The sequence below is a fragment of the Xiphias gladius genome, chromosome 11, assembly GCF_016859285.1.
Source record: "Xiphias gladius isolate SHS-SW01 ecotype Sanya breed wild chromosome 11, ASM1685928v1, whole genome shotgun sequence".
Classification (NCBI taxonomy): Eukaryota; Metazoa; Chordata; class Actinopteri; order Istiophoriformes; family Xiphiidae; genus Xiphias; species Xiphias gladius.
In genome coordinates this window covers 8,977,097-8,990,897 of record NC_053410.1, presented here as the reverse complement: position 1 = coordinate 8,990,897, position 13,801 = coordinate 8,977,097, and the positions used below count along the sequence as shown (strand labels likewise).

The following is a 13,801-nucleotide window of genomic DNA, read 5'->3' as shown; positions in this document are numbered from 1 at the left end:
AGAGATGGGTAAAAAAAAAAAAAAAATCACTCAGACAAAGTGGATAAAAGCATAGATAAAGTCAAGGACATGTTTTATTTCGGTGGCCCAGACCTGTCCACCTCCAAGTGGCATGTCTGTGGCTGTCCAGTCCTATGATTAATGACCAGAGGGATTCCCCTGGTCAGCCACCAAACCTCTGCTCTATTGATGCTGGTCCACCTCTCACTAGTGATATTTCTGCAGCACCTCAGGGCCTCACTGAGCCCTCAGTGGTGGGCTGCACCGTGCGGACCTCCTTAGACACCCTAAAAATCTAATATGTCATGATATTAATGTTAAAGTGTTAGCATTTCCTTGTTGATCTATCTATGTCACTTTTAGTTAGTGGTGCTGAGTGTTTTTTTATGTGCTTACCTGTATGTTTATGTTATGTTGAGACTTTAGGACCCTTTCTGACTGCTAATTCTATTTTCTGCTGATTTAAATCATATCTCCCTGCCAGCGGTGAAAGTAACTAAGTGCATTACTCAAGTACAGTATTTAAGTACATAGTTTTTACGTTTCTCGAGTATTCCCATTTTACCTTATTTTTTCTACTCTACAACATTTCAGAGGAACATGTTTTATTTTTTATTGCACTTAATTTATCGGACAACTATAGTTACAAGTTATTTTGTATATTTTGCAGATTATGTTCGGTTCAAGACATATCAGCGACTGAAAGATGATGCATCTCCCCAAGGAGATGAGTCCTTAAAACTTAACGGATCTTAAAAGTCGGTTTTTCACAGTTTTATCTAATGAACTGAGTTTATTTTCTTAAAAAAGGGAAAATCTGCCAGTGCAGTGGGAATTTTCTGTATATTTTCAACTTGTTTCAAGAATTTTCTCAAATGAACTTTTTCCTAATTCTAGTGCAACAATCTGCCTTATTATCTCTTGTTTCAAAATACAAACACTCTTTTCTAGAACATTTATTATAGAAGCGGTTTTGCGTTTAAAACAGGGCGATGTATTCTCATCGCATTGCAAAATAAGGTTTTTAAGACCATTACGGACTGAAGAAAATCTTAATAAAATCAAGGTTTTACAGGTTAAACTATCTAACACTTGTTAATATCAACTGCACTTCAACCAGCTACGACAAAATGCTGCTCACACATTAATGCAACAGTGATAATAATCCTGTAATAGACTGCATATAACATTGTGAAAGGGGCAAGTCTGTATAATGAATCATTTTACTTTCGTTACATTTTGCTGATAATATTTCTGTATTTTTACTTAAGTAAGATTCTCAATGCAGGACTTACTCGTAGTATTTTTAATCATAGCATTTTTGCATTGTTGTATTTCTACTTTTACGTAAGTAAGAAGTCAGAGCTCTTCTTTAACCACTGTATCTTTTCAAAACGACTGGTTAGGCCACAGACTTTTGAACACCGTTTAAAGCAAAAGGCCATGATGAATGAATGGTTTTCCCTCCACTTATCAGTGTCTACTCACATAATCCTCATGTTATCTTCTATCTATTGTCTAGGTTAGTTTTAAAAGTTTTGAAAATAAAAATGCGATGCAAAGAAGAAAAACATCACGGCACAAGTTGAGAACTACACCAACTCTGCCAGATATTAACAGCATTTTTTTTCATGACGACATCTCACTCTCAAACTACCGTCTATTGAAGTTACCTGAGTCATTGATGCTCCGTATAGCACCACCATCAGGTCAAATTTTTAAATCGTCCAATACTTTGGTTTTATGATGATGAATACCTGCAAAACGAATGACATTCCCATCAGCCTCAGCTGTACTTTGTGTTTAGGGCTGATTAGCAAATGTTAATTTGCCAACACTCTAAATGAAGATAACATGGTAATATTGGAAATCTAGTATTTTAGTGGCAACACTTTACTGAATTTCAACGTATTTAGGATTTACAATCAGTATATAAACATTTAAGAAATGGTATACACTATAATGTAGTAGTAAGTATATGTAAGTGTTTATCAACAACTAAAGCTCCTCCTGCGGGCATCCACAAGTGGAGGCTGGTGCTTAAACATATAATGTGTTTAAACTCTGCGGAGATCCCAATAACTCAACTGAAAATCCCACCGTAAGTCAGTGCTGACTTGGAGCCGACACATGGCCTTTACCTCTACATCTCTGCACATCACATCTTAACACAACACACACTTAAAAGGCATAGCAGAGGACCACAGGCCATTATGTATTTTAAAAAGAGGGGCATGGTGAGCGGCCAGGTTATGCTCCTCTATTCTTCTTATTCTTCCTTCACCAGAGCGGTCGGTGTCAGTAGGAGATGGCGGGACAATGGAGGTGATCTCTCTGATCTCAGTGCTTCTATTGTGGCTGGTCATATTATTAATGTTCATCTCTGAGAAAAGCCACGGCCTCTGCCTCGCTGCCTCATCATTTTCTCTCTGCTGGATATTCTCTCTTCTCTCTGTTGTGCTTCATCTCCATGCAGCTCTACCATCTCTGTGTTGTATTCTCTCCTCTCTGGCAGACACACATACACAGAAAACTTAAAAAAAACACAAACCATTAAAGGAAATTTAAGTCATTGTCCCAGTTTCATTATCAGGGTCGGTTCTGTTGGACAAATGTCCCCTTTTTCCAAGCCACGTCCATTAGTTGTAATAATGAAACAAATTTGCCAGATCTATAGTCTTTGATTTGTGCTTTTGGACACTGATAGCTACAATAATTTTGGGAACTGTGATGCTGCAGAGAGGTAATGCTATCTTTCAATGACTTCCCAATGTGCCTTCGCCTCAAACGTATATTCAGACATACCCCTGTCATTCCCAAAGTCTTTGACGGGAACACTTTGAAGGTATGTTGCCCACTCTCCTTGGTCTCCTTTTAAACACACACAAACGAGGGAAGCCACGGTAGCTGTCGCTCATTTATCAGCAGTACCGTGGGCTGCCCATGCCTTGCTGTGCTGTGCTTGGGGTCAGGCTTCCTTCGCTGTGAATTCGGAGTAATTATTAACCCACCGGGATTGTCCGGCAGTCCTCTGGTCATCTGGGACCGCTGAGTGTCAATCGGCAAAGGTCATGGCAAGGCAACACAGTGATGAAGGAGCTAGAGAGTGGAAATAGACAGAGGCAGAAACCGACTGATGAATAAAAATCAAATTGGAAAATGAGACCACTTTTAAGGCAAGAGGGGTGGATCACATATGACGTACTTCTTTTCTCTGTGCAAACAATGAAAGGACAGGTCTGGTTATATTTTTTTCATATTGTTGTCCCAGGAAAAGAGTAAAAAAACAAAGAACTGACTCTTCTAACAAGCGCTTGTTATTACTTTTTTCAGCAATGAGTAGTGCAAGGGATTATAATTTGAAATCCAGTAGTTACATGACAAATACTGGTCCCAGTACCACTCCGTTACTCAACAGTTTGGGGGTCGGCTTGTTTCCTGTCTTACTGTGAGTGAGATGATGGGTTGATATCAGTTCTGTCTCTCTGCGTTCAGTGAACAGTTCCGGTGCATGGTACTGCCGGCGGTCAGGTTTTTATTTACACATTGTGCCGCTGTACATTCAAGGAACCCCACAGCTTAACTGTGAGGACGGGACTAACAAAAAACAGTCCTGCGTATTAACTGCACAGGGGACTGCGCTAGTGGGGGTGTGTTGTTTAAGGTACCGGTGGGACCGTGACATACGACTCAGGAAGTCCAGTTGGAGTAACAGATTAAAGCGTTAAATGTTTATCAAACGCCAAAACACTCACAGACAGTATTTAACAAAAATTTTACAAGTTATCTCGAAGGCTACTATTTTATCTTTCGTCAGGCTCGTCATCCACCAGGAATGTAAGTGTTTGACTCGCCAACGCAGCGTCTCGCCGGATGGTGTTTTGCAAATATTGAGCCTGGTCCAACTGTTTTGCTGGATGACCCTTCCGTGTTTTGCCGGAGCAACGTGCTGCATCGATGGACTGGCTTCCCCTCAAATGAATGAGAAAGCTACATTTTTTCCACGCAGGGCTGAAGTTGGTCTGAACACTGCCAAATGTTTTTACCACAAGCAATTCTAAAACCTTCTGAAACTTCACAGAGCTTAGGTAAATAATAATTAATGTGTAAGTAAAATGCTCAGATTTGACACCACAATGTGTCTTCTAGCAAAAATGATTCGTAGATTAATCGATTAGTCGATTAATTTTCTGTCAAACAGCAGCTATTTTGATAATTGATTAATCCTTTTTAGAGCCAGACATCATTTATCATTTGCATGGATTTACAGATTTCATCTATCTTATTTTGTCATAAACTGAATGTTTTTGGGCAAAACAAACAATATAAAGACGTCATGATGGGCTTTAGAAAATTATGATAAAGGATTTTTGACAATTTTCTGACATTTTATAGACCAAATAATTAACTGATTAATTGAGAAAATAATCTGCAGATTAATCAGAAATGAAAATAATCATTACGTGAATCCCTGCTGGCAACTTAAACTAAGCACCACATATCTTTTTTTTTGTTCAAAACGTAATGATTTCATCATCTTAGAAGCTTCCTTGTGTCATAGATAGTAAGGTTTACCTATAAGATTTTAAAATGTAACTTAAATTTATGTGATCTTACACCTCCCAAAACAAACAATCAAAAATGAAAAAAATCAGTGATATAGCCTCGGCTTCCCCCTACTCACTCAGCTAGACCCCCTGTGTGTGACATAACCTGGGAAAAAGTGCTTTTTTTGTTGTTATCATGGGAAGAACAGGGTGTGGAGGTTCTCTACATAAAACCCACCACCTCAAACTGAAGGTAATTTATACTGCTGCGGCGGCATTGTGGCCTACAGAGCCTTTGTCGGGCAGCGCACAACGCATCTTCTAAAGATGTTCAGGTTTTGTGGGGAATAAATTGTGCGGCTCGTCTGCGGTCCAGCTCTATATCATATTCAGCTAGCTTGTCGGTGCCACTGAGCGGGTGAATGGGCCGCTAGAGGCCCAGCCACTAGCGGGTGGTCTGACACAGAAAGGTTAAATATGGTTCAGCCACGGACGCTCTCAAAGGGCCTCGCTGTTAAAAAAATAAGTTATGTGGGTTTTACGTCTTCATGCAGTCAGGAAATTGACAATACTGGCGCAGTGAGGCACAAGGCTGTCCCAGGGCTGAACTTCATGGTTGACCGTCCAATTGAAAAAAGTCACAACAACACTTGTTTCCGGTGGATTTATTGACGGCTTATCAAAGCCCTGGCTAGACAAGAGGTGTAAAATCACCACAATGACCATGCGTATATAATGGTTATAGTCATCGAACTTCTTTGTACTCAATACTATGACGATAAACTTGACCTCTTCAGTGACAGCAAAAACGTAAGTAAACGAAAATGCAGCAGTTACAGGAGGAAAATAAAAAATAATAATGGTTGAAACCTTAACACAGTGCAAGCATTAAGTGCCTGTTAGGGTTTGCTGTTATCAGCACAGGCAGGTTGGACCCAAATGAAAAGTCACACACAGTCACATCCAGATTCTGTGAAGCTCATAGGTAGAAGGGTAGATAAGTAGGCAGGAAGGGACAACACAGGCTGGTGGAGACAAAGGGATAAAAACACACAGGCAGCAGGAACACGAGCAGAAACATGAACAGATGATTCAACAGAGAACAAAGCGAGTGAACCTGGATATGTAGCCCAGGGTTGATTAGTGAAGGAGGTGCAGGTGGGGAGTGCTCAGGTGACTGCAGGGCTGAAGACAAGTGGGAACAGATGTGTGGATGGGCGGGGCAGTCAGGCGACCGGGAACAGGGAGGAAAGTCCGGGGACTTCTGGTGGCTGATGGAAACATGGCAGGAGACAGAGGCAGAATGTCCACAATTTCTGCTTTGTATTAAATTACAGAAAAGCACATCATCACACTGGTGTTAAGACCAGTTTTCATAGGGACTGTTTTTCCCACCTCTAAACACCCTCATTTGAGGAGAATTGTTTTTAAATATTTCTCTTTTCATCCTCTAATTACCCTAATCCTACAGCTGTACCTAAATAATCAAAATGACAGTAATGTAATTCTTCATTAATAATGAAGGAAAGAAGAAGAAGCTTCCATCAAAGTGCATCATTTGATTCCATCAGTTAATCACCACCCCAACTATCAGTCAGTTTTCCCATCTATAGTAAAAAATGTATGCTGCTTTTGAATTCTTTTAAATGCCAGTTTTCATTGCTCTGAGCAACACAAATAACATTTCAATCACTTCCATTTTAAGGAAAAGTCCCATTATCTTTTCCCATAGACAGTGTTATCAGACAGTGAGTCCCAGCGGGGACTATACGGGATGGAGCTCCCCTGGTCGAACCATCAGTGCAAAGGATTAAAGAAAATATCTGGTTTTGGATATGAGGTTGGAGGTACAGCCTGTGTACATGGAAACTTCGATGTAGACATGTGACAGCACTCTGCCCTGTTTGGTTGTGCCTTGTTTCCTCTTCTCTTGCAGCTCCAGGTAATTGGCGGGTGGGGCCCTCCACTGGATGTCTCTCGGAGAGACTCTCTCTCCTTCTTCTTTGTTTGGTTCCTTTATCACTTTCCCAGCCAATGTTGCCTCACTTACAACACATCTCATTTCTTTTTTGGAATTTAATTTTTGTTTGTAAATAAATCGCACTGATCTTAAAATTGTGTTACATGCAGAATTAAGAGAAACTAAAAAAAAAGTTAGAAAGTTTTAAATTCTGGGTTAATTCTGAATGAATTCAGCCTCTCCGTGTTTGGTTCTCGACAAACCTTTTTAAATTTGGTAGAGATCTAATTTGCACCTCTGACAGCCCAACAAGTTTTCTAAATTAAATGACAAAACATCTCATCATTTCTCCTTAGCCTTGGCAGACATTATTTGTCTGTGCCTTCCAAGACCGTTACAAATCACCGTTGAAAAATAAATCCTTTTTATGAGGTGACAGTGCTATAGTTAAGGTTTCATGAAGTTGAGGCAAAACATGGCTTGGTTAGGGCACGGAAAGATCGTGGTTTCGGTTAGAAAAAGTACTTTGTTGAGGCTATGGAACGATTGTGGTCCTTCTGTAACAGAAAAAAATGTTGACTGTGAGTTTCAAATGGGAAATAAACAGCAGTCCCCTGTGTTTTTCGTTGATCCATCCATCCACTCCAACCTCCTCCCTACGCAGACTTTGTCGCTCCATAACGACTTCACCTGACTTCCTCCTGTTCTCCCATCATTATTATTTTTGCTGCTGTGACTGTGTGTTTGTGCTCAGTAAAATGAGGATATTGTTAGAAGTGGATGTCTAAAAAATCAAAGCTGTCTGCGGGCTAAGTTACCACAAGGCGGGCGAGAAAATATGCTGTTATTTGAGTGAACCAATCCTTTAACCTTTCACACTGAGCAGCATAAAGAGATGAGGAGACTTTTTTCGCTGAATTTCTGATAGTGATGAACGCCAGCTTGTAGTGAGGATCACTGAGGGATCGAATCAATCTCGCCAGTTAAAGGCTGAGCTGACTTTGAGCGGAGCTCATCTTGTCTTTGAACACTTGGTCAAAATGCTCATTCTGGACAACGGTGAAGAAATTCTTCCAGTCACCTGCCACACCTGTTCAGACACAGAAAAAGTCAGACGTGTACTGATCTGTGCTGGTTCCTCTGTTTATTTCCCACCATTAGAATTCTCTACATGTTTTCTCTGTAAACATAATGTAAAAGACGACATGATCAATGGCTTTTTTTTTTTGAGTGATGCACTAAATCTTTTTAATAGAGGGACACCAGGATACTGTACACTGTGTGTGCGATCTGTAGCAGGATTGCAGTAGATTTCAGTGTTGTTTTCACCGCTCAAGTGAATCCTCAGAGTATATAAACAGAAAATCAGTGCTTGAATATTTCAAATCCTATATTACCTTGACTCGCTTGGCTTTCACTCCAAGGGGCAACGTGTCAGGGGGGAGATGTGTGCTAAAGATCCTAGGATCTGGCCTTTCTCGGAAAGGGTTGTCTACTGTTCTCCCCTCCAGCCAAGGCACTCGTGTCCTATTTGTGTTATCTTCTACCTGACCAGGGTGTGCAGCTTCGAAGATTTGGACCAGGATCTGCTGCATCCATACTGTGCCTACAGAGTAAAATAAAATAGACAGGAAGATAAAGATAGACCCAGGTAGCTCAGAGCCATTTTCTGGTGACAAGGAGGACTGCAGCCATCACTTTTCAAAACCCTTTTTTTTTTTTTGAGAGAGATGAACTAAATCTTTTTAAACAGTGTCCTCTGATGGGCCGTTCACAGATACGGATTCAAAAAGCTGGGACAGTGACCACTGCTATCTGTTGTGAATGAGACCCGGCTTTGGAGCCTTGCGCCCGCTGCTGAGACTCAAAAAACGCCCAGCTATATGTCAGAAAACCAATGTCCACTCAGAACAGAGTATGTCAATGTCATGCTCAACACAACACGCCCCCAGAAATACAGATTGATGAGGGGCCAGATACTGCCAACCACTTTTTGTCTGTATGTGTGAATGCACCATTCCTGGTGGATGTTGTTGACCCTGATGGGAAGACCTGCAGTATCTGCTCAGGTCTGGAAAAAGCCCTATGTCACTGAATATATTTTGATTTCAAGTTAATATTCTCCCAAAAAGACACTTGAATGGAGTCAGTCAAAGATAAGGTAGTAAAAGACAGTGCTCTTTGAAATAAAGATGCAAATACATCATTATTTACCACTGACACTAAATGTGATTGTAAGATGGCTTAATTTGCTAGATATAAATGTATATACATTACGGATGGCTATTTTTCAAAGTATGCATGTTAGTTGTTGTAGGCGTTGATCTTAGGTGAAATCATTGCATGCAAATTACCTGACTTGGGGTACATGATGAGGAAGATATCAGTGGGATTTTTCAAGGTCCTTGGGTCGCAATTTGTCATTGACCAGAAAGTTCCTCCTTTTGTGTCTTAACAGGTAAGGGCTCACTAAGTCCAGCGAATCCATGGATACTAAAATTAAATAAATAAATGAGTAGATTAATGAAAGCATTTTAGTTTTATCACTTGGTTTTATCCCCTTTAATATAAAACTAAAATATGCTGCTTTGCTGCTGTCAGACAGACAAAGTGGTATAAATGTTGTAACCTGCCGAGACTTGATACTTTGATTCATACTTATTTGAATTACTGAAAAGCATATCCATTAAATATGGCTTAGTGCCAGGAATAGTCACTAAAATGACACACCAGTTTGAATATGTGGTTTTCACAGTTGAACAGTGCTTAAACAGTACAATACTGAAAAGCTCTTTGAGCCGCATATGTCACATAGGCTCAGTTCGGAAAATACAGTAGGTGGGCACGAGACCTGAGGAAGAGGATTTTAGGTCTAAATGTTATGTCCATTTAAAATGGAACATTTGAAACTATTGGGTGGATTATTTTGAACTTTGCAACAGACATTCATGGTCCCTTCAGGATGATTTGTAACTACTTTGACGATCCCTTAGTATATATATCCATCCTCAGATGAAAGTTTTCATTTGTCCAATACTTTTATGACCCGGAAAACTAATGACATTCCCATCAGCCTCATCGCCTGTACTTTGTGTTTAGTGCTAATTACCAAATGTTAGCATGCCAGCACGTTAAACTAAGATGATGGACATGGCAAATATACCTGTTTCACAGTGTCATGTTATCATTGTCATTGTGAGCATGTTAGCGTGCTGACAGTCGCATTTAGCTCACTTATGTGGCTTTAGACTCTTAATCTTGTTTCATCATTTTATATAGATAATTGCGCCTGCAAAGGATGGATGCGCAAGGGTTGGGCTGATTTTCTGCTTATCAGTATAAAAAGAAAAATTGGGGAAATGGGTTTTATTTGCCTCTGACATGACAAGTAAAAGTCAATGTGTTTCGAAATTTTCCACAGGGGACAGGGTAGTAGGAGTGGGAAGTGGAAAGTGGGTGTGTGTTTTTGTGTGTGTGTCGGGGCAGGGGGTCCGAGAAGCAGTGAACAGGATGGGAAGGAGTTTCAAAGCCCAGGGAAGAGGTCCCTGGCCCCCTACTGCAGCCTTGTTCACATGAGAATCAATCTGGTGCCAGTGTTTGATGTGAACCGCAGATAAAAGAAACGAAACAAAGAATGACAGCAGGGATATGGAAAGATGGGGCACAAACAGACAGGGACATTAATGGGACAGGCAGATAAAAAAATGTAGAGGTATGAAGAGGTGCCAGAGGGCCACATTTACCAAAAGAGGACCGGGATACAGTGCGTGGATGAGATGGGTCAGTATGCGTACAGGCATGGAAAGAGGAGGTAGGAAGATGCGAGAGATCTAATTCGGAAAAAGGCTGAGAAAAAAAATCTAATCAATGCCAACCGTTTGACAGAAACATGAAAGTAGGAGGTCAAAGTGAAAGACAGACCTTCAGTCTTTCAGTCAGACAGACACAATCCATCAGTCAGTCAGACATCGAAGGGCTACAGAAGGTTCAAAGCCAGTGTGGTGGACACCAGTGCAGTGTCTCCTCACACAGTCCTCCCCGTGACGGCAGGGACTCGCATTAGCATCACAATGCAAACTGCATTATCATCATCACCATCACCATTATCATGAAAAATGAAAATCATATTGAGTTTGGAGAAAAGCCTCCAGTCGGACAGCTTTCGATGAAGGATCCACCCCTCTGGAATGTGGGGGTTGCATCGCTCTGTATCTCTGGTTATCAAGATTTGTAAATTCACAGAAAACACACAAAACATACTAACGAACATAATGTGTCAAAGGTACAAGATGTGAAATTGTAAACCCCCCTTTTTTAACCTGAGGACCACATGATCATATCCGAGAACTCCCCCCTGGCTTGTCCATCAGCCGTCGTCATGCTTCTCATGGAACAGTGTAGGAATGTTGTTTTATTTGTACTAAGATGAACAGAAAAGTCAGAGCTCTGTTATCTTGGGCTGAACTGGGACAATGAAAGGCAAAGAAAGCAGCTTTGGGGTCTTTCCTCGTTATTTCAGTCAAAACAGGCTCGGACATTGTTGTTCTTTCTGCTAATTAAGCTGTTAGAGAGAGGGGCTGGTCTGACAGGGCCCTGCTTGGCGGGGAGGCAAAGAGTCAATGGGCCGAAGCTGAACAGGAGACATTTATGGGCTGCCTTAAGCCATTGTTTCCCCCCATCGAGGATCTTTTCAGGCCGGCCGCCTCTGTCTCGGTGACCTGTACAATGAGAAGAATGCCACTCTGAGAACCCAGAGCCAGCCACAAAGAGCAGCCCCGCAGAATGAGGATTTCACGGCACTGGGCCGAATCCGGACGCTGCCAAAATTCCACGGATACTTCTCACTTCTTCTGATCATCAGACACCCTGAGCCAACCCAAGCCACTGTGTGTGTTTGTGTGTGTGTGTGTGTGTGTGTGTGTGTGTGTTGGTCTTCCAAAGGTGGAGACAGCTTTTGGATACTGATGTTTGGCATATATTCAGTGACACAGGTAAGTTTAATTAAGTTTATCAAGACAAATGAATAATATGGCTGGTGCAGAACCTAATTCAAAGCCGAGTTTGTAAATAAATTTGACAGTAACAAAACAAATTTCCTATAAAAAAACGTTCATGGTGGGTTACTAAGAAGCGTGAAAAGTTTCTTCTCCATCAAAGTTTTTCTTCTAAAAATTGTAAAAGTATAAATTTCCAATTAATATGCATAGAAATCCGATTGGGGCTTTAATCAGCTCTTACAGAATGGTCTTTCTTAGTTTGTCCAGTAGCAGTTGTTTGAGCCACCTGTTCCTGTTACAGAAACTGTTGCCCAACCTTGCAGATTAAACAGGTGAGATTAAGGCAAAGCTCTGGGCAGCTTGCAGAACATCCCCTAACACAGGCTACAAACACCCCTTCTGTGAGTGTGTAAGTGTGCGTGTTTGTGTGTGTGTGTGTGTGTGTGTGCATAGTCCATTTGATGGGCATCCAAGCGTCTCTGTGTGTTTACTTGGACCGCGAGACAGATCCTTCCTCTTACCAAGTCACACAGCTCTATCGCTGGCCTGAAGATGATTTTGTGATCTGCTTAGTTGTTGCAGAAAACTTTCTTTTTTCAAATTGTGGTTTTCTAGTGACTTAAAACAAACAATTTCTGTGTCAACACCACCTGCCTGTGTATTATCAGTGTGCCAGTTTCTGCTCCTTTAGCAACTGCCATGTGTTGTCATAATGTAACTCCATTTACCACAAAGTGTTGAACAGCACTTTCAGACGAGCCAGTGCCTCGCACAACAAAGCCGCCCAATTATAGAGCCATTTATGTGTTTGTCAGGGGCTTCAAATGGGCACTGGTTTCTTGGGGTAGCCATATTGGCGAGGTCAGGCACAGCATCTGAAAAGGCAGCTTTATTACAGAACAACCCATCCCTCTCTTAGATGAACGCCCAAGAAAAAAAAAATGACAAGAAAAGGAAGAAATAAAAAATGACAACTTTGTTCTTTACAACAGTTTGGCTGAGCCTGCCTGTCTGGCTGCTCTGCGGACCGCAGCAGCATGTGTTTCAGGGATTGTTCTGGAAGGGGGAGTGCAGAAACAGCAGGGAGCAGAAGACAAACAGGCAATTCGTGACTCATTAAACACGGCGACGGTGGCCAGCACAGTGGAGGGGTGTGAGGACCCGCGTTCCAACCGAGCGATAAACCCCCCCAGTACCAGCTGGAGCAGGCATCTGTCAGCCGCACGCCGCACCACGCCATGCCACCGATTATCAGCAACAAGCCATATCTGAGTGGCTGGCCACCGCCATTTTCAAACACCCTACACTTACATAACAGTCCTGATTGGCTCACGTGGGACCTTTAGGTCCACTGACAGGCTTCACGTTGGAAATTTGTTGCAGGCCAAGACGTGGAGGGAAGCAATGCTCTCTGCTATACCGGAGGTCAACATGTCATGATGTCATTTTGTTATGAGCAGCAGGTTGGCAGTTTGATTTGGAAGGCCGTCTGCTAACAGTGGCCCATAACACCAAAGCAAAGAAAGGACGCCACACCCAGAATAACAACCTGCTCCCAAGGAAAGAGTTGAAGTCCAGGTAATTTAAACTAAAACCTATGGCACGAACTGCATAACTAAGAGTTACCTGTAATAGGTCATTGGGCATTTTTCTGCCCTTGAAAATAAAAAAGAAATGCATATACATTTTGCACTGGGTGTGGTTTAAGACCCGGTTCTTTATGAACTGTGAAACTGTGGGTGTAAAACGTTTGTAAAAGTGGTTCGAAAGCATTTGGGTTACTCGGGAACGCGAGAGGAGTCAAATTTTATATTTTTATAAGCAAGTGCATCGTAGATATGCATCCATATCTTTCAGGTGGCTATAATCAGCATTTTAATAATAACAATGCATCAAATAATCACACGCATCTTTCAGCTCATCTTTTTGATGTTTTGATTCACTCTCACCATTCTCATCAGTGTCCTTTTCGGCCTGAGCAGCAAGCATCTGTTTTCAGTGAAGAAGCTCGGATAAAAAAATCTGTAAAATGTGTAAATGGGCAACTATTTTCTAATGGTTTTGCCATATTAACTTCAATGGTGTTGTGTTCACAGTGTTCTGCTTTTCTCCCCCAAGTAGCCAAATGATCAGTAATTAAAGGATCAGGTTAAACAATTGCTAAATTCTTGCTTTTTGGGCACTTTGACCATAAATACTATGTGTAATTATAAAACTTGGGACCAAACCTGCATATTTACACAGCAATTAAGCTAAAAATTGGAATTCCTAAATAATAAAACTAGTGTGATAGGTGG

At 41.4% G+C, this 13,801-nt stretch overlaps 1 long non-coding RNA gene and 1 pseudogene across 1 annotated transcript; both read right to left on the bottom strand.

Moving 5' to 3' along the window:
• Nucleotides 1–2,238: 2,238 nt before the first annotated feature.
• Nucleotides 2,239–5,616, bottom strand: LOC120796853. Its single transcript, XR_005708427.1, has 3 exons — nucleotides 5,503–5,616; nucleotides 3,012–3,099; nucleotides 2,239–2,508 (listed from the first exon to the last, which is right to left on the bottom strand). It is a non-coding gene; the product is annotated as an uncharacterized LOC120796853 (long non-coding RNA).
• A 1,874-nt stretch (nucleotides 5,617–7,490) lies between these two features.
• Nucleotides 7,491–12,744, bottom strand: LOC120796673 (annotated as a pseudogene).
• Nucleotides 12,745–13,801: the final 1,057 nt, after the last annotated feature.